This window comes from Microcebus murinus, chromosome 16 (genome assembly GCF_040939455.1).
Source record: "Microcebus murinus isolate Inina chromosome 16, M.murinus_Inina_mat1.0, whole genome shotgun sequence".
In the NCBI taxonomy this organism is placed as follows: Eukaryota; Metazoa; Chordata; class Mammalia; order Primates; family Cheirogaleidae; genus Microcebus; species Microcebus murinus.
Genome location: NC_134119.1, coordinates 21,082,937 through 21,104,780, shown reverse-complemented (window position 1 = coordinate 21,104,780; position 21,844 = coordinate 21,082,937). Strand labels below are relative to the sequence as shown.

At 41.3% G+C, this 21,844-nt stretch overlaps 1 long non-coding RNA gene across 1 annotated transcript in view; it reads right to left on the bottom strand.

Annotated features, from left to right (window-relative positions):
* LOC105880045 (uncharacterized) overlaps positions 1–21,844 on the bottom strand; it is a 119,129-nt gene continuing 97,285 nt past the window's right edge. Inside the window, exons 2-3 of the long non-coding RNA XR_001157998.3 lie at positions 2,539–2,666; positions 1–536 (exon numbers count right to left, since the gene is read on the bottom strand). This is a non-coding gene — a long non-coding RNA (uncharacterized LOC105880045). The remainder of the gene's footprint in view (positions 537–2,538; positions 2,667–21,844) is intronic.

The window sequence follows — 21,844 nt, the reverse complement described above, 5'->3', positions numbered from 1 at the left end:
TTGAGAGCCAACTTTGTGTTGCTGGATATACAAAAAAAAATCATATGTAATGGGTTATTGAAAATTATATCAATTTACAAACTGAGTATCGACGTCTACTCCCATTGTAAAACTTTTGCAATGAAAGAAAAGTTGATGAAAATAATCCATAATAGTATATAAAAAAAATAAAGGTTTCCGGCAGAGGAACATAAATTGTGCAGAATCTCCAGGAGATAGAAAGCAATCATATGCAGAGATGATAACAACTCAAAATACATGTAGGAGAAAATGATTCTTTCAAAAGTCAGCTGTATCCACAGAATCACAAGGGGGGGAGACGGGTTGCTGCGGAACACGACAGAGAGAGAAGCCACCATCTGTCACTGGTGGCTCGTGATGGCAAGAGATGCTGTTTTCACCTGGATGATTTCAGGAAATCTTAGAACAAGTGAGATCTTACCCGTCTTCATACTTGGTTAAAACTGTTAGTATTCTCTCCAACACTGTTTACTGAACTTGTTGAGGAGTGAAGCCACATGTTCCTTGGGAGTGTGCTGCCCCGGAAAGAAGAAATAGGTGATTCAGACAATTTTGACAGTGACTCCATGGCAAGAAAAGTCTGAGACTCAGGGACTTTGGGGAATATATCCCTTCGAAACCCCATCTAATTTCTTTTTGATGCCATGTAATTACAGAAAGCATTCAGGAACTTCAGAACTAGTGCCTGAGAGGATAGACAAAGTCAGGATGTTTGTAACTATTAACAGAAAGGTTTGAACAAGTCCAGTCCCAGGTATCCAAATTGTGCTCCTTGCCATCTCTAGAGGGATTGAGGCTTTCTGGGTCTTGAATGAGATTTTATTTTATTTTTTTTTTAAGGTACTATAGTTTCCATGAAAATCTGAAGGGGACCAGAGAAACCTAGCCTTGAAAATGGGAACTGTCAAAAGAGTATTTGGTGAAAATGAGATTGGGAAATTTGACTAATGGTGAATATAGATAAACTGACTAGACAAGAGAAGAAGCGTGAACATTCAAATGGTATCAAATGGAAAATTTGAACATTTATTCTGAAAGAAATAGCTAAAAAAGTTTATTCTGAATGAGAATATGATTGCCAAGAATTAGTCTTCAAGCAATCCAGGATTTAAATTTCCTTGATTTAGACTCAGAATTTAAATGGGTAAAATGATGCATGACACTTTGCCTCACTGTTCCTATGGCTGGCTTCTTCCCATCATCCAGGTTGGAGTTTTAAGATTACATCCTTACATAATGTTTTCTCTGACTACTTAGCCATATGGGCTTATATGGCACATTGAAATGCACCACGTGTGTGTTTCAAAATCAAGTGATTAGAAAATCAAGGGCCCTAAATACAGTTCATGGAAATAAGCATCCACAGCAGATGCTGTCAGAGCACCCACGCACTGTCCAATTACTGTTAGCACTCTTTTCCGAATCTTCTCCTCACTGACAGCCTCTCACCAAGCACCCCTGCCCTCCCTGAGGGCTTTCTCTGGCTTCGGTAGCATGTTCCAACATGCAGGGCAGCCTAGAGGCATCTGTGAGTTCATGCCTCTAGAAGCAGTCCTCAACAAACATAAGGTGGAAAATGTTGAATAAATACCCCAACCTCTTAACCTCTTGGGTAGGACAACACTGAGGCATGTTCTGCAAAGTGTTCCCAGGATCCCCAAGGCCTGAGCTCCAGTTGCCCTCAACAGTAATTCTTTTCATTAAAACACTCCTTTATTGATTTTCCTCCCTCCCCTGTCTTCCTTCCAGGGCTTCCTGGTCTCACCCCTCAAATAAACCACTTGCACTCATACTTTTAGCTTAGCTCCTCCTCTTCTGGGGAGACCCAAACCCAAATGGCATTTTTCCACAAAGGAAAATCCACCAAATATAAAAGAAAGTGGATTAAGATGAATTTGAGCTAACAATGATGCATATTTAAGCAGCAAGAATGGCTGCAGTTGAAAACTATAGATAACAACACTAGAGAGGCATCGATAAAAGTGTCTTCGCCAAGCCATGTGGGAATTCACAGTGTCTGCCTGTGTGCAGAGACAATATAACCTTTGCAGAGCCATGAAATATTTAGTGGAAACCAACTTTTATCAGAATCCTAAATTACTGTTCTCAACAAACTCCAATATTGTGCTATGTTAAATGAACGATACCAAATTTTACTAATAGTGAATTCCTAATACAGTAACTTACTCGTATGTAGCACTTGGTTATATATTTAAAAACCAAGTGGTGTCATATGGCATATCATTTCCCATAATATAAAAAAAGCTCTCAGTGTTTTATCAATTTTTTCCCAAGACTCCTGAAAGCCTCGTGGATGCTGGATCACACCCTATTTCTGTGCTAAACAGAGGTCACAGACACTGGGCAAGAACCCAACTACCACCAGCAGATGCCCACTACTTTCTTAGCAGGCTGATCGTTGGACCAAAAATACTTTAAACAATAAGTTCTCAGCTCTTAAAAGAGCAAACATGCCTTAAGGGGAAAAAGAAAAGGAAAAATACACAATAGTCTTACCAACTGCCCTTGGGTTTGGTATTTACTCTTCTCTTTCTTTGGTCAGAGCTGCTGAATATAATAAACTGGGCACCTGCCAGGTTCTGATCATATTCTTTCAACAGTCATCTTTCAGTAAGTTCTGTTTTCTGGAAGAGATAAGAAAATAGTACCTGGGTGGAAACCAGCCACATTTGTGTGCAGAGTGATCTTAATTTGTTTGGTGGGAAAGGGGCACATAGATGTTAAATCACCCTTGGCAGAGAACTTCCTTTGGGTGATTTTTTTTTTTTTTTTGTAATTCTCCTCCAGCCAAAGCCTTCTGTCTAGTTACCTACATTTGCAAGCTGGTATCCCCCAATGTGACTGCAAATGAGTTGAGGGCAAGGATCTTGCCTCATTTACCTTTGCATGCCCAGGACAGTGCAGGTGTGTGAGTGCAAGTGTGTGTGTGCCCCGATGCACGGCTGTAGTAAGGAGGAAAGTGCCCCTGAGGCTGGAAGGCTTGGAAGGTGCACTCCCACCGCAGTCACACGTCATCTTCCATGACACAGCCACTTCTTCAACAGCATTGTGGACATGGGTGGACTTTTTCAAAAGGAATTGTGGACTCAAGGCAATGACTGACATTTCTAGGACAATGACAGGCTGAGACTTTTTCTATTTGCTTTCAAGCCTCTCAATGTTGGTCCTGCACTACCCAGCCAAGTGTGAAGATTCCCACTCCTCTTGTACATGTCCCATCGCCTCTATTCTCATGGGCTTGCTCACCATCTACCAACATGCCTGGTTAAATTTGTCTCCATACTTTCTCATTGCTGCTCAGACTATATAGATTTGGGGTCTTTTCTGCTAACATTGCCCTTCCTTCATTTCCTACTTTCTTCATGAAGCCTTTCCCAAGAATTCCAATCCCTCCCTGATGCCTATAGCACCATTATATTTGGTATATATGTAAGCCATTGGTGCTTGGTGGAGTTGGGGTTGTCTTCCTTCCTTAGACAGGAAGCTCCTCAGAATCAGGGAGACACCATGCTTCCTACTTTTTCTGTTTCTCCTGCAGCAATTGGCATAACCTTGAGCAGCCCATCACCAAAATGGAGCTGCATCTGCATAACATACTGATTGAAGATGATTAAACTCTTCTACAGCACCTGTTTCAGTGTCTTACTCATATGCTGGAATCAGAGATTTTTCATATTACTGTCCCCTTGGGCCTCACCATTGCAGTGCAAGCTTGTTCTACTTCCAACTGCCAGGGTCTGCATCTCTGTGCCACAGGACTTTCTCCCAAGAGGAGGGAGCCCGTCTGGCCTCAGGCACAGAAGACTGGACAGTGTGGGAAATGAAGCACTGGCAGCACTCAGCCAGTGATCCTCAGGAGCTGGTGGATACAACCCAGCTCCCTCACCCCTCCATAGATCAATGCTGGATGTTCTGCACTGTCTCCCAGGGTTCCCCAGCGAGGCTGAGTGCCCACAGTGGCAACTTACTTGATAATGCCCTCCCATGTCTGCCTTCCTTCCTGTCTCACTTCTGCACTTCCCTACCCCTGTGTCCTGGGATCACTTCCCAAATAAACTTCTTACACTTGGATTCTTGTTTCAGAGTCTGCTTTTAAGGGAACCTAAACTACAAGAACATTTAATAAATGCTTATGGAAAGAGCGAAAAGGTGATTTTTCACCCTCCACCTCTCAGGCAGAGGGGCCAGGCCAGGCACAGGGTTGGGTTTCTGAAGACCAGGAGGAGAGAGGGCTCAACTCCCACGCTGTACCTCAAATTGGAAGCACCCATCACAGGGAGGCTGTGTGGCAATCAGTTTAAAACACAAAACACTGCACCCTTGGGGACAGCTGTGAAGTTCATTATACTCAATGAAGGCTAGAGAGGGCAGGTGCTGACAACACAGCGGCCCAGTGTACTGGTCCAGTTTGGAATGGGCAATCTATAAGGGCTGTTCAGAAAGAATCCAACCATGTAATATGAAAAATATATATTAGCAATGGCTGGATACTTTTCGGACAGCCCACGTATATCTTGGCAACACAGGAGCTGCACCTCTCTCTGTCCTGGTTTCCATTAATCCAAAACAAGAGAAGGAAACTAGAAAAAAAAAATAATAACAACTATTAGACTTTTTGCTAATCTTGACAAGCAACATTTGACTTGAGCTATGAAAGCAGAGAAATGTCCCTTTCTTGCATCTTACATTTTGGAACAAATTCTATCTGCTAAAATTGTTTTTCAGGAATGATACAGAGAGAAGCCATACAAATGTTTAGCGGATGATAGGAATAACACAGTTACCCTCTGATTAACTGGAAGGCCAGCTTGAGCATTTCTGATGGTTGATTGCATAATTCCAGTTCTTGAACATTTAATGCGTTATTCCTTTGGCTGCCAGAGGAATGCAATTGCTCAATGGAATGTGAAGAGACTTAACAAAGACTGTTTTCATGGTTATGTGCCAAGTTCTTGCTTTAACTTGCTTGCTTAATCAAATGTCTACTTGTGATCTTTTGGGGAGTCGAACTTCATTAGCTCTTTCCTCAAAGAGAAGTTAATCTACTCAGGAAGGAAGGCTTATTCATCATAGGTCAGCGAACATTAGCACTTTCTAATAATTACTTCCAGCCTCCATTTTCTAGACAACTAACCAGTTCAGCAAAATTTTGGTTCATAAGAAACTGACCTGTTTTCAGAAAAAGCATTGCACCGGTGCAAGATGTAGTATCTCATAGAACAGGGCTGTCATTTTAGCCAAAGTGACTTGCTATAGCAATGCAACAATCATAGAAAATGATGCCTAGATGCCCATCTCTTCATTGAGGAAAATCTAGAAGACAGCTCTGTCATAACTTTAATTTGAGATCTTCCTGGCTAATTTGTTGACAACCACCTTATGAACATGTAAATTTCTCATTGTTTTCTATTTTTAAAATGTACAGCAAATTTTATTCTCACTTATGCATAATCAGAAAAGGAACCCTCACTGCTGTGAATTTAAAATTGAATAAAAACTTTGTCTTCTCAGAGAGATAGCATGCTAAATGAAGGAGAGCCTTACAAGAACCTTTAATTTACAGATGTAGGATGTCTTCCTACTGTAGATTATTGTAGTAGGCAGAATAATGACCCATTGTCCAAAGAGGTCCACATTTTCATCCCTGGAAACTGTGAATATGTTACCTTACTTGCCAAAAGGGGCTTGGCAGATATAATTAAGGATCTTGAGATTATCCTGGATTACCTGGGTGGACCCAATTTAACCTAATCTAAGGTTAGGTTCTTAAAATTGAAGAACATTCCCCACTGTTGCCAGAGAAAAATGTGACAGCAGAAGAATGGTCAGAGATGTGCAATCTTGCTGGCTTTGAAAATGGAGAAAAGGGCCACAAGCCAAAGAATGTGAGTGACTTCTAGACCTTGGGAAAAACAAGGGAACAGATTCTTTCCTAGAGCCTCCATAAAGGACCACTGCCCTGCTGAGACCTTGATTTTAGCCTAGTGAGATCAATGTTAGACTTCTACCCTCCAGAACTGTCAGATAATAAAATTGTATCATTTTAAGCCATGAAATTTGTGACCATTTGTTACAGCAGCAATAGAAAACTAATACAGTTATGACATTTAAGTATCTCCTGGAAAGATTTACATAATAAGAAAAGAAAAAAAATGTATATGGCAAAGTTCATATTTTTCTTTCAAAAAATGTCTGTTTCTTTTCTTTTTTGTTTTTCTTTTCTTTCCTTTCCCACCATCCAGAATTACCAGCTATTAACACTTTGACTTGCGACCTTTCCTGCTATTTTGGAAAGGAGTAAAATATTCCTTACAGATAAGCATCTGGTCCCCTTTAGCCATAAACTACAAGTCGGGTTCCCTAACCCACTCCATTGCCATAACACTCTGGTCTCTGCGCAGGTCGTGTGCTCTTCTCTTTCCCAGCCTTGGAGATGGATGGTTGGATACGGCCACTCAACCCACATGGCTTAGAAGAGGGAGAGTGGTTCTTCTAAAAGAAAATCGAGTTGCTATAGCTAGAAGAGAGAATGGATACTTGGCTGGAAAAATCTCTCGTATATCAAATCAAGATTCTTGGGTTTGAGAAGGCTAGTTTGTTCCCCAAAATGCTATGTTTATTCAGACTATTTGTGTTTCATGAGGAAAATTGTATCATCTGCCAAGTGCTTCATCTCCTTTCCCCATGAGGCATGTGCAAATCCATACCTTTTTAGAGTTACTTAACCTTGAGGAAGTTATTTAACCTTCTTGTGCTCCAAATTTTCCATTTGTAAAATGGGAACAATAATAGGACCTACCTCATACATTTATAATAAAGATTAAATAAGTTAATATTTATGAAGTGCTTGCAATATTGTCTGGCAGATGACAAGTGCTTCAAAAAAAACCTACTATAGGTTGTCTACTCACTCTCTTGATTGTTTCCTTGGCTGTGCAGAAGCTTTTTAATTTAATCAGGTCCCATTTATTTATTTTTGTTGTTGTTTATAGCAGCACAATTCACACTTGCAACGATGTGGAAACAACCCAAGTGGCCATCAATACACGAGTGGATTAATAAAATGTGGTATATGTATACCATGGAGTACTACTCAGCCATTAAAAAATGGTGAACTAATACCTCTTATATTAACCTGGATGGAACTGGACACCATTCTTCTAAGGAATTATCGCAAGAATGGAAAAACAAACACTCCATGTACTCACCATTAACTTGGAACTAATGGATCAACACTTATGTGCACAAAATAGAAATAACATTCATCAGAAATCTAGCAAGTGGGAGAGGAGAGAAGGGGATGGGTAAATTTACACCTAACAGGTACAATGCACACTATCTGGGTAATGGACACACTTATAACTTGGACTTAAACAGTATAAAAGCAATTTAGGTAACCAAAATGTTTATACCCCTATAATATTCTGAAATAAGATATATATATTTTTTGAAAAAAGAAAAACCCTACTAAATCAATATGCAAAGTGTGGTATTATATACTTTTCTCAGAAAAGAAGATTCACTGATTTCTCAAATGAGTTCATCTATGTTTCTTCTTGTCAAGGTGGCCTCTGGAGAGATGAGAAACTATTGAAAATATTTATAGAATGGATGAGTCTCATTTTCACAGTAAAGGATGTATGTATAAACTTTTTTCGGAGACACGCATTTCCTTAAATACCATTTACCTGTATTGTAATTTCTCTCTCTCCATGAGCATGTGTCAGAATGTAATTAAATTAACATCAATGCAGTCCTCCTGTCAAGGAAGCTCTGGATAAGGTAACAGCGTCAAGGAACAATCTGGGTATTGTGACTATTGTGAGACATTGTCTCCATCTCCATTCTATTCTTACTGTCACAATATTTGATTTAATTAACTTATATAGGATAGTAATTATAGCACAGGCAGTTTAGCTGGAAAAAGACTCCTTGAGAAATGAAGGTCACATCTCCAGACACCACTGCTAGGAAAAGCAGAATCCAGTCCTTACTCCAGACACATAGAGAGACAAGGATGGGAACTGCCTGCTCCTAAAAATGCCAGACTGATATAGGATGAGAAGCTGAGTCTCAGAATCCCTTTTTGTTGCGTACATTCAATCAACAAAAGGAAAGGGCCACACATGAAAGGCGATTCAAGGTACTGCATCCTCTGCCTTCCCAAAAAGACTAGTCTAAAATTACAGCCCTAGAGTCACTTCACTGATTAGGCATTGTCTCAAGTAGGTCCTTGCCTGTCACAGGGACATTTGCTACCTGGAGGGAAATACATTAACGTCCTAGCCCCACCAGCACTTCCACACAGATAATGTGTGAGATTACCCAGCTGGTGGGGGGTGATGTTCCTCATTCCTCTCTCCCCCTGTGCATACGCCGCCGCCGTTGCCCAAAAAGTTTGTAGTTGCTTCTGCTAGTAAGCTTGCTTTGGCCCCATATGGTTTGTCTTGGTGAGTGGCATATGGGCAAAAGTGGGGACCTGCCAGTTCTGAGCACTGCACCTCTCTGCTTGCTCCTCCTGTGTTTCTCAGCCACACCATTCTTCTGTTCATGTTCCAGAAGAATGAGCCATGTGGAACAGAGACACCCTGGCCAGTCGGCAAGCCTGTCAGCACTATAATGTATGTTTATCATTACATGACACTGAGATCAGGAGTGGTTTGTTACACGGTGTGGTTGCAGTAACGGTTGACTAATATCCCAGCTATCAGCTCAGAGGGACAGAGACTCTGAGTGTCTTAGCCACAGCAGGTGACATTTCCTGTAAGAGAAGGCAGAACTTGTAGAAGCTTCGTTACAGCCCCTTCTTCCTTGATTTCTGTAATTATAGAATCTAAAAAGTGAAATACTCAAGTTCCTAGAAATGTTTACAGCTAAGGATGGTCACAGAATCTAGTTCTAGCCAGTGATACATACATGTAGCTTATTTTTTGCAGAGGACTCCTGGGAAAATGTTTGTCATTCTGATAAGAAGAAAACAGACTTCTGTTACTGCTCTTCTCCCTTCCTCCTTCCTCGAAGGCACTCGTGATACCTGAACCTAACGCAGCCAACTTGCAACCAGGAGGTGAGCAGCACGAAGTTGAAAAGCCAACAGCTTAAGGAGGGTAGAGTGGGAAGATGGAAAACCTGCTTCTCTGGTGATATTGCCAAGTGGTTAAACTAGCAGCAACAAATGCCTCACTCCAGTCTTCTTTTTATTTCAGATACATTCAGTGTCTGTTTTTTAAGCCCCTCTTCGATGGGCATTCTGATATCTAGAATTAAATGAATTCCTAACTGATATGCCCATTTTACAATTTGGCTTAGGTCTGGCCCAGTCTGTTTGTATCAGAAAGGTGAAGTAGATTCCTCATCAAGTATTGGAAGAACTGAAATAGAAGGAAACTCTGAAGGTTTCAAAGCCTCCTGGGGTTTTCATTTTCACTGCATTGCATTTTACTAATACTAAATATGATTTTAATATGCCACAGTCAATCCATTCTATTATCAGTAGGCATTTGGATTTTCCCCACATTTTTGCTGCTATAAATATGAGGTTAGGCCTGGTCTCTCAACTGCTGCCCCCCCTATCACCCGTCCTGCATTTTGGTGGAGGGAGTGGTCCGAGAAAGGATTTTCCAGGGAAAATGGTACTTTAGGGTAAGGCTGGGTTGGGGTGCCCCTTCTGATGTACATATGTAAGGGTTTCTTCTGAGTATTTGTTTAGGAATGGAATTGACGGGTCATGTGTATGTAATTCTTCTAATTTAGTCAGCAATGCTTAGTTATTTTCTAAAGTAGTTGTATCAGTTGTCATTTGTACTGGTCTAAGCCATAGATATTCCCATATTCTAGCTGATATGTTGTATCATCAGGGTTCATAACGCCTGCCTGCTGCATATAAAATTGTGTCTCCTTGATGTTTTATTTTGCTCATCTTTTTTATTTCAATGGCTTTGATTATCTTTTTATATGATTGTTGAGCATCTACGTTTCCTCCTCTGGTAAAATGTCTGTTTCTATCTGTTTCCAATTTTTCTAATAGTTGTTAGTCCTTTCCGTACTACCCTTTTCTCAGGAATTAAAAATATATGTGTCTGTATACTAATTCTTTGTCAATTGTATGCATTGTAAAGAATACACATATTGTCTTCCAGCAAAACAACAAAACAAAACCAACTGGGGTTGGGAAATCAGGGAGAAGAAGGAACCCACAGATTCACAGTCTCATCCTTTAACATGAGAAATTCCCGGGAGGTGAGATGGGGATAGGTTGAATTACTTCTGTTCTTTGTGTCTTGACATATTTGACCTATTAAAATTGAGCCTACCCATCATCCTTAACCTCGTCCATGGAGCTTTCTCAAAATCCAAACAGAACGAACCACTGCTTTGTCCGAATTCTTAGAGTTTCTTCATTTGTCTGTTTTGATCTGTTATGTGCCCCTCAATTGACACATCACACTTGTCCCTGCATGAGTCCAATTGTGTAATGTATCTTACCTTGTCTACCAAGACAGCAACTGAGTCCCTGAAGAATCTCCTGTAGAACATGGTAAATGCTCACCATATGTCAGGCCGTTCTTAACTTCTCATGACAATTAATTATATTAAATGAATATAGACTTGCTTTACAGCATAATCTAGCATCACGCCCATGCCTGTGAGTGCATCTGGAAACATACTTAGAGGTTGTTAGCAAAAACAGTCAGCTGAGGATGGCTTCTACTGCAGATGAAGTAGGTTAAGAGAGAAATGACAGAGGACAACGAGAGGACAAAGAACAATTCAAAGTCACCTCCAAAGAGTCCAGTGTCTCTGTATAATTTGCTCCCTTTTGAGAGCATTCCTATCAGAAGTTCTGATGAAAAAAGAGTCAGCAATCTGGCAGTTTTGCATTTTTACTGTGTTCCTTAAAATATATGTTGAATCATTTAGACTCTTTAGCTTTCACTTTAGTCAAAAATAAGAGGGAAAGTCTAAGCTGGAGAGTGCTAGAACTCATAATTAAGAATAGGGGGTGTCTCAGACTGGTCTCCCAGAAGCAGACCTTGAAACAATGATTTGAGTTTGAATGGATTAGTTGTGAGGTGATCCCAGGAAACTCAGGAGGATAATGTGGAAAGGAGACGGTGAAGGAAAGGAACTCTTCACATGCGCATTAAAGAGGAAGTTATACCCATGGGTAACTAGAACAAATTGTTCCTTGTGGGTGATGAGGAGCTGGCGTATTTATCCACTAACTCCCGTCCATCATCGGTTGAAGGCTACTCCTCGAGTCACTTACGCTTGGTCACTCCCAGCTTGTCCCACTCATGGGACAAAGAAAGTCCTTCAGCAGAGAATCCAAGGTGATTGCAGTAAGAAGCCACCGGCACATACAGGAATGTTGAGTGTTGATGGTATATGGACAGGGCGTCGCTAGTGTCTGCTGTGTGGGGAGAAGTAGAGGGTGGAGGATCAGGGCGCTAGAGATAACTGAGCAAGGAATGGGGACCACTCACTTGGGAGGGCTGACACCCTAGATAGCCAAGGTGGCATGCCAATGTACAAAGGTCCCATTGAAATAGTTGGGGAAATCTATTAATATAATATATTTTAGTATATGTTATCTTTAGTTATATTAAAGCCAATTTATCTACATTGTCTTTAGATCTAGAATGTCTTCCAAATCATAAGGGTCAAAATGCATACTTATCAACTTTCATGCTCTATATTGGGGGAATAACAGAGAACATCTACATATAGCAGAATAGTCCAAGTCTATCTAAAATTGTGCGTCATTTTTTAATAAAAAGGAAAAGTGCTTATTATTTAATGTTAAGTGGTTTTTTAAAAAGGCAAGATCTAAAATTTTGTATCCAGTAGGATTTCCACACCATAAAAAAACATGTACTGAACTGATAGTGGAAGAAAATGTTAACATTTTATAAGTTTTTGAGTGGTGGACTTGTAGTTACTTTTCTCTGCATCCTTATAATTTTATGACTTTACATATTTTTTTTATCACTGTGAAGATGTTTATAAAATCTTTTTTTAAAAGTATCAAGTCACTCATTGCCACTAATGGCCTTGCAATGACTTTGCCAATTTGCCCCATCTGAGCCTCTGTTATTAGAGTCTGTTTAGGGCTGTGCTCAAGGATACCAGCTTTCAAGAGATGAATATATTCAACTCTGTTCTACTCATTTCTTAAGAAGTCCATGTCACATTTCAGGTCAGCCAATCAACCAACATGTTTCACTAATTTAATAAATATTCATAGATTACCTACTGTGTGCCAGGCACTAAACAAAACCACACATAGTTCCATCCCTTATGGAGGGAACTGAGTAGTGAAATAAAACAAATAAATAAAAATGTCTATCTTTGAGTAGTGCTATGCAGGAGAGATACATGGTTCAGTGAGAATCTATTGCAAGAGATTTGGATCTAATGGGGTGGCTGTCCTCAGGAAGTGAGGTCCAACCTAAGATCTGAAGGGTGCATGGCAGTTAACCAGGCAGCTGTTAAGTGGGCTTCTAATGTGTGCATGGCGTCACTAGGCTGAGGTCTTGGCATGCAAATCTCTGTCCTCAAGGATCTGATTGTCAAGCCACGATCAATTTTCCTAAAATAACAGGAAAAAAAAACAAAACAATAGTATTGGATGAAGGACCCCAATATCTGTAGGAGGATGGAGGAGTTCAAAAGAGGAGTAATCAATAGAAGCTAAAATAGGAAGGGCTCTTTGAAGGAAATGTAGCTTGGGTGTACTTTTCTGCCAACAAGCAGGGACGATTTGGCAGGCAAGGAGAACCGCATGAGCACAGCCCAGAGGGGTCAATGTCAATAAGCCTTTTATGAGACAGTAAGATGGCCAGTGGGACAAGAGTAGAGGATGAGTGCTGGGTAGAAGGGATGGTCTGTCCTTGGAAGCCAGGTAAGGACACTTGGACTTGATGTGACAGGAACTAGCAAGCAAAGATTGACCAGACAAAAGTGGTATCTATGGGAGGACTGATGTGGCCAACTATAGCACCTGGACAGAGAGAGCCAGAGGAGCTGGCCATGGTAATCCAGACTGCAAGTCTCCTAGGGAAGATGTGTCTCCTTCCATCCTTGGGAAACCAGGTTCACTGGGTTTTTAGCCTCTGAAAAGGAAATCTCTATAATATATAAAAGGGAGGCATCATGATATTGCTTGATATCATATGTTTTATCTCACTTGTTGTATCTGTTTGCCCCCTACGACCAAGGAAACATGCTCAAACAACCAATTTCTTTCCTCTTCTAGAAACTCTGCCCATGGAGGAGACTATATCTACAAGTCATCTAGGACTCAGCTCTCCTAGAGCAACCCATGAATGGCGAGACTCTTCTCCCACGTTAGGGAGCCCCTCTTTCCTATCCCCCAACCTTCCTGAATCACAAAACTTAATGCCAGATGTGGTGGTGTGGAGGTGAGGGTGGGTCTGTCTAGTTCGTGTTGCTAAAGGGCCTCCGTTAGCCAAGATGCCTCACTGGCAGGACTGCGGAGCCATGGGGGTGAAGGAAAGGCATGTCTTCCCTAGCAAATGCGGACAGAGGAGACTGCACGTTCCATCCCATGCTTCTGTTCACATGCCAGCAATTCCTTGGGCTGGAACATACCTTGTAGGTCATTTTCTAGCATGTTCCCCTAACTAGGTAGCCCCTCCTACTTTATAGATCTCTCTAGGAAAGGTGAATTTTTAAACTTCTTTTCATTCTGTCTTATCTGTATAATTTAAGGATCTTTGAAGCAATAATGAGAAGTTACCTTCATCTCTGCTTTATGTGATACATGAAGCCCCAATCATCTGATACATTGCAAAGCCCCAATCATGACAGGGCTTAAGTATGTATAGGAGGGATTAAAGTATGGCAATCTAGTTACCTAATGAGATTTCACTTGAACTGTATTTGCATAGCAAACATATTCTTTTTATTTTTATTTTATGTTTACTGGGGCAGCACATGGAAGTAATGGAGCCCTACAGCCCACACCTCCCAAGCCTGTCCTTGACACCACCATGGAGCCCTGAAACTAATTTTCTGTCTAGTTAGAGACTATCTTGTAAGAGGTCTGTACCCTCACCTTTAATTTCACCCCAAGATTACAACAGTGTCTTGCATGCAGGAATAGGTTACAGTGACCAAATTGGCCAATTAATTGTATAACTTCACTAACAGCACTGGTTCTTTCTTTCCTGTGAAAAGGTTCTCAGTAATCAGACCCAACCCTGCAGCTCTCTGGACCTGGCCTGGCAAACACCTTTCAGTTTTTCTGGATCTCTGAGGCCCTCTAGTGGCTGTCTTAGGCTGAACTATTAATACCTCCCAAGCTCAGTTCTCCCAGCTCCTGCTAAAAATTCAACTCTCCCCAGAGTTTAAAAAGAAAAAAAAATTCTTTCTTTTGCTTCTTGTAAAATGCAAAAAGCAAATTTATGGATGTCTAGTCTCTTATACCATCAGAGTTCATCTGGTCGCTTAACCTTCTTCCCCAGTTCTGTGTTTTAAGGAGCTTTGAAAGCATCTTGCTTGTCTGCTTATACCCAGGATAGCTCTCCCTCACCCCAAATACATCTTTAGGGTTGTTTCAGAGCATCCCCAGCTTTTGATCACAGAAACACATAAAGGACATAACTGGGTCCTTTATGCAGAGCAGGGCAGATTTCCAGGCCTGTTGGGCCAAGGTGCCTTCCCTGGCAAAGCCTTTGAGTGATTCCAGGTTCCAGAGGCATCATGGAGGCCTCAGCAGGACCAGGGACTGTTACTGTCTTTTGTGACTTTAGCAGTAGGTGAACCCAGGGTGCAGTTTGAAACTGGCTGCGTTGGTTATATTTATGAATCGATTTGTACAAGCCCATGGGAAGTTTTCCTAATATAAACAGACTGCATTATGGCTGTATCACCTTCATCTGACCCCTGGGAGCTCTAAAGAAAAGCCCTTCAGTCTCACCTGGCCTTTAGCCCGACCAGGCAATTAGGCCACTGGCCAGGATGAGACTGAAGAAGGGGAAGGAGCCTACACTTAACATGCCTAATGACAACTGCCATTCCCTTGGTTGAAAGGAAAAGCCAGAAAGAACAGCTATTTGCCGGGCTTTTCCTGAGTGCTTACCATTGAGTTTCTCGTAGTGGGGTAGGTATGTTCATCTCCATTTTACAGATGAGAAAATTGAGACTCAGAGTTAAATGTATTTCCCAAGATCACACAAGTATTTAAGCAGCAGGGCTGGAATTCCAAGCCAATTCCAACTCTTTCTAAAACCCATTCTTTAGCCAGACCCTACCTCTTATCTTAGTTAGCTGTGAGTTTCCTGTTCTTAATGCATAGTCTATGTGAATGGTACCTCCTGGAGTTGGGCAGTGCATGACCCTCACATCTCTACAGTGTGGATCAAACCAACTTTGGGCTTAAAAACTTCCCATATCCAAGATTCTAAGCCTGGCCTGAAATTAGAACCTTGATACTCAAACTGTGGGCCCTGAACATGCAGCATGAGCAATACTTGGGAGCTTTTTAGAAATGTAAATTATTGTCCAACCGCCACCCCATGGAGCCTTTACTCAGGACTTCTCAACTCTGATGAGCACTCAAACCACCTGGGAATCTTGTTAAATGCAGATTCTGGTTTAGGAGGACTAAAGAGGTGGTGCTAAGCTTATGCTTCTCTAACGAGGTGATGCCAGTCTTGTGATCTACACCTGGAATAACACAACTTCAGATCAGTAGGTCTCAAACTCAAATCTGTATTCCAATCATCTGGGGTTGTCAATGCACAGATTGCTGGGCCCCACCCCCAAAATCTCTTATAATAGTCCTGCATCTTCACCTTTACTTTTACCCCCAAAATAGAACAATGTCATGCATGAAGAACTAGGTTATCAGTGAATAAATTGGTCATTTAATTATCTAACTTCCATAACAGCTGACTACTTCTTTTCCCTGTAAGGTTAGTACCTGCTGAGAATGTACTATAGGGGGCCTTGGGTGGGGCCTGAAATTTTGCATTTCTAACAAGTTTCCAGGTAATGCTGATGCTGCAGTTACAGGGACTCCACTTGGAGGATCTCTGTCATGCCTGCCAGAACTTCCTTTAATTAGGCAATTAACCCCTTCCTTTATTAGGCAATTAACCCCTAGCTTTTCACTTGCTGAAGTCCTACTCAGTCCTTGAATTTGGCATTTTGGAGCTGAAAGGGATTTCAGAGGTCACCTGGTCTCAGTAAAGGAAATGTAAGTCCAGGGTCTCACCCAAGTCCATACAATTAGCCAAGAGGGAAAGCCAGCATTAAGCATCCTGGTTCACTCTAGTCCATGTTGTTTACTCCATCCTGCTGGCTCCGAAGCGTCATAAATTCTCTGGCATCCAGCCACTGCAGTATTTTTGGTGAGCTCTCCATCTCAGGCCAGCTTTGGCAAGTGCTAGAATCCCTATCAGACACAAATGTCATCAGCACAATCCTGGAAAACGCAGTGGCCTCCTAACGGTTTTGTAAAGAGAGCTTTGGAAAAAACCAGCATCTGACCTTGCCACTGTGGAGGAAATACAGCAGCAGTGAGCAAACCCAGAAGCGGTGATTCAGCACAGAGGCCCTGGGGCTAAGTAATACATCAGGAGGCTGCCAACAACTGGCACCCAGATTTTCCTGGGCAACTCTCCTTGCCCAAAATGATTCTTTTCTTTAGAGAAAACAGCACTTTTGTTCAAGGGAATAAACTCAAAGGAGGGTTTCAAATATGGACTCCGGTGGGGGTTGTATCAGTCAGTTTCTGTTGCATGACAAAGCACCCAATACTTAGTGGCTTAAAAAGACAGTTTATTACTGCTCACAGGTCTCCAAGATAAAGGAGAAGTATGCAAGGTCCCTTGAGGCCTAAGCTTAGAACTGGTGTGTCATCACTTGCCCCGTATCGGCCAAAGCAAGCCCCAGGGCAAGCCCACTTCTTTATGGCAAGAGCTGTAACTTCGCAATATAAAGATATAGAGAGGGTGAAGATTTGTGACCTGTTATATGGTCTACCACAGAGGAGTTTTCTTAGTTGAGGAGACACAGAGACAAAAATTCCAAAGCAAATGGTTTACTTAGTGACTTGGGAAGCGAAGGAAATACTGGTGGAGTAGGGGGAGACTGAGACACAAAGAGGAAGCAGCAGTGAAGGGTGCACAGCCGAGTCAGCCAGCACTCTGGGCAGCTGGAACTGGATTCTACTGGGGGAACTCTGGAAGCTCCTGTAGGACACAGGCCTTATTGTTATCCTATCTGAGGGAGGGGGCTGGAATGGCTATACTTCAATTCCTATCTGTCATCTGTTGAGGGCTGCTCCCAAGGGACACAAGTTCCCTGTTATTTCAGCCTCCCACCCTGGGCAAAGTGGCTTGAGATGTCAGAGCAAGCCCTTGGCAAAGAAATGCAGGTGCTGTCAGCTGGTAGCCACACCCCTGTTCCCTAAAGAGGTTAGAGTAAGGGGACATAAGGGGAGGGGATGGCGGTTGTGAGTGGGACAGTCACAGAATCTCTTGTAGTGCAATGGTGATAAAAAAAAAAACCCTCAAGCTTCAGATTTAAGTTCTTTTAGTCTATATATATATAAAATTTTGTATCTGTTTGCTTTATTTTCAGTGATGCCTCAGTTCTCCTGCCGACAAAGATTGGGACACTAGATGGCATTGTATCAAGTTGTCCTATAGCTCAGGATAACAAAATGCAAAGCCATGCTCCTCATTTTCCTTGGAATTTGACAATTACCAGCATGAGTTGAGAGCAAATGACTGCCCCAGTCACAGCAGTGATGGACCACTTCATCTCTACCAAGGCCACCACTCTGTCTTGAGCTTGTGCCATGGTAGCAGTATCACAAACCACAGGGGCCCAAGCACAGATGGACAGGCAGAGATAGCTGGCAATTTCCAAGGATTACGATTAGCAAAACCCATGGGAGCAGAAGCAGCAAGGAAAATGAAACCTTCTACTGTCAGAAAGGTCTTTGAAATGTACAAAAACACTAGCTTAGATTCCACAGCCTGACACTGTAAACCCTCTGTTGCAAGCGCCTTGAACTCCCTTGCCCCTCTCTTTCCACCAGATGGACTTGACAAAAACCAAAGTCTATTTATATCAGGTATTTCCCATCTTCATCAGAATGTTTCTTGAGAAATATTGAAATGGCTTGAGTTAAACTTATTGTCACAAACTTCGAATGATCACACAACCCTGCCTGTGAATCCAACTCTTCATTTCTGTAAATTTAATTTCCTACCCCAAATGTCCCTCATCTGCTCCCTAACCCTCACTCACTGCTGTTAACTTTGCTTCATACTTCATGAGAAAATGCACTTCATTTTTCCACACCCACCGAACCTGTGATTCCACTGAACCTGCACTGATCTCTGTATTCCCTTTGGCTTCAACTAAAGAAAGATCAAGATTACTAAATAATCTGCTTAATCTACTTGTACCCTCAATTGAATCCACTTTGTTTTTCAAGAACTTTTCTTCATTTATCTTCTCTTTATCCTCTTGTATTACTTCCATTGTAAAACAAACATATTCTAATATCTTTCATTTTAAGTCTTCTCCCTTGAGTCTGCATCTCCCCTCCAGCTTCAAGGCACCCTATTTCTCTGCTTCTCTTCATCACAAAACATCGACATGTCTGTTTGACATCACTGATTCCACTTTTTTGCCTTTTCCTTCCTATCTGGCTTCTGTCCCCATGGCTCCTTTAAAGCTACTCTTGTCAAGGTCATTAGTGATCTCCTTGTTGACAATTCCAGCAATCATTTCCTTGTTATCACCTTTTTTGACTTTTCTCAATTTCCAAGCAGCTTTCAACACAGTTCATTACTCCCTCTTCTCAAATTGGTCTCTTCTTCCCTGTCTTCTATCCTCTTGGTTTTCCTTCTGGCTCATCTCAGCTCCTTTCTGGCCCCTGCCCCTGTGGATATCTCTCACCATGGTACTGAGCTTTCTTCTACACTCTTTTCCTGCACCTTCAGTACCATCTAAGTGCCTATGACCTCCAAAGTTTACATTTCTAGGCACATTTATATCTCTTATAACTTTCAAAAGCATACTCAAATTGTCTATCTGAATGATTCCTTCAATTTCTTAGACTTCATCTCATATCACTGACTCCTTTCTCCCTACCCTCCAGCCACAATACTGCCTTCCTATTCCTCACATATATGCCACCTCCTTTCCCACTGCTATGGTCTAAGTGTGTCCCCTCTGAAACTCATGTTGAAATTTGATTCCCAGTATGGCAGTGTTGGAAGGTGGGGCCTAGTAGGAAGGTGTTTGGATCATGAGGTCACTGCCCTCATGAATAGATTAATGTCATCCAGTGGGAGTGAGTTCTTGCCCTTGCAGGAATTGATTAGTCCCTGAAAGACAGCGTTGTTACAAAGTGATCCCAGCCTCTCAGGTTTGGTCTCTGACATGCCCACTTACCTTTCTACTTCACCATATTGTGACACAGCATGTGGCCCTCACCAGAAGCTGAGCAGATGCAGCACCATGCTCTTGGACTTTGCCACCACCAGAATCATGAGCTAAATAAAATTCATTTCTTTATAAAATACCTGGCCTCACACATTCTGTTATAACAAATAAGACACCAACCCCAAGGATTTTCCAATTTCTGTTCCCTCATCTTAGACTTCTTAGCTCTTTTTACTACTGACTCACTCTCATCTGTAAGGTCTCAGCTCAAATATATCCTCATTAACCCCATTAATTTTTCTACATATCTTGTGATGATTCATAATCCTCTGGCTTACTTGTTTATTTATTGCCTTCCTGTCCCACTAGATCATAAACTTCATAGATGTAGGAAATGTGTCTTTCTTGCTCTCTACTGTACCAACTAGCACTGAGAACTCAAGTGACTGTTCCTGCTATTAAAGGGAGAACATCAATGCCAAGTCCTATGGATTGATATGCTGTCTCTCTTGCCTCACCCTTGACACTATTCTCCACCTCTACAGAGACAAATAATCTTTAGGACCTCAAAGGAGATGGATATTTGGGACTGAGTTTGAATGTAATTATATGATTAGGTAACATTTATTGAACACTATGTGTTAGCATAAATCCAAGTTTTTTGTATGATTATTTCATTTATTTTCATTTTTATGTTTTATTTATTTATTGACATCAAAATCCTGGGTTCAAGCCTTCCTCCTGTCTCAGTCTCCGGAGTAGCTGGGACTATAGACACATGCCACTATGCCTGGCTATAATTATTTCTTTAATTTCCACAACATATCTATGAGATAGGCACTATTTTTATCCTCATTTTATAGGTAAAATAACACACAACAACAGAGAGATTATGTCATTTTCCCAAGGTAGTAATATTAACAATAAGAACTATATTAGGCAGCTAGTGGCACAGCAATGCTATAGAACAAATACCTGAAAATTCACTTGTCTTATAACTATTAACATTCTCATGCTCATGGATCTATAGGTCACCATAGTTTAAATGATTGAGACCAGAATGAACTGGGTGCCCCTACAGGTTGTTGTTGATTGGGCTTAAATCTAGGTTGCAGGATGAATTTAAGGTGACTTTACATGTATTGATTCTGGCTCCAGGTTGAAGAGACAGCAGTAACCCATGCAATGCTCTTCTCAAAATGGGTCACTAAGGATAAAAGCAAAGCTTATCTGTGCAAGCATGTTTAAAACCCCTCTGACATCATATTTGCTAGCATTCCATTGGATAAAGCAAGTCACATGACCAAGCCCAATATCAATGGAGTGAAGAAGTATAGCCTACTCATAGTGGGAGAGAAAGAGGAATTACTATTTGCTGAACAATCACCCAAACTATTATCTTAACATTTATATGTGCCAGGTATTAGTTAAGCATTTTATATTAGTAACTCATTTAATTTTCATAATAACCCTATCTCCATAGGTAGTAGATCACACAACCAGGTTATAACAGAGCTGGGATTTGAACCTAATACTTCCTTAGCCACTATGCTATGCAGCCTATCACAGGAAGAGAAACAAAAGGGTTTTTATTGTTTTGTTTTGTTTTTTAACTAACAGAAGCCCACATAATATAGCCTTAAAAGGAAGGAGATTCCACAGGTTTTTTTTTTTTTTTTTTTTTTGGTGACTTGAAAGCCACCAATAACTGAAGCCACACTTTCCATCTCTCAGGGACTATAGAATCCATCTCTTCTTCTCTCTGTCCATCTGTTCCATTTTCCTTCCTCTGCAGGATTTCTCCATTTACTTGCCAACTTGCTCATAGTCCATATTGTCAGCCACAACCCTAAAACTACAAGCAATTACACCCCTGCCCTCCTGATTAGCTGTGACAGTCTGTGTGTGTGTGTGTGTGTGTGTGTGTGTGTGTGTGTGTGTGTGTGTGTTAGGGGCATAGTTCAAATTTCCAAGACAAGAAATTTTATTGATTCTGCTAAATCTAGGCATGGGCCACCTTAGGTCAGATGTCCATCCACTCCTGGATTAACCAACCATGCTGAGGGATGGTATGGTGGGAATATACTTGTCGTTGAAGTATATAATACATACAGAAAAGTTCATAAATCATAAGTATGCCACTCTATTAATCTTCATTAAGTAAACACATCTGTACAACGAGAACTTAGCTCAAAAAAAAAAAAAGCAGAACATTAACTAGCATTCCAGAAGCCCCCTTTGTCCAGTCTTTTTCTCCCCTAAAAGGTAATAATTACCCTGATTCCTATCAGCATTGATTAGTTTGCCTTATTTTTTATTTATGTGAATGGAATCATGGAATATGTACCCCTTTGTGCCTGGCTTCTTT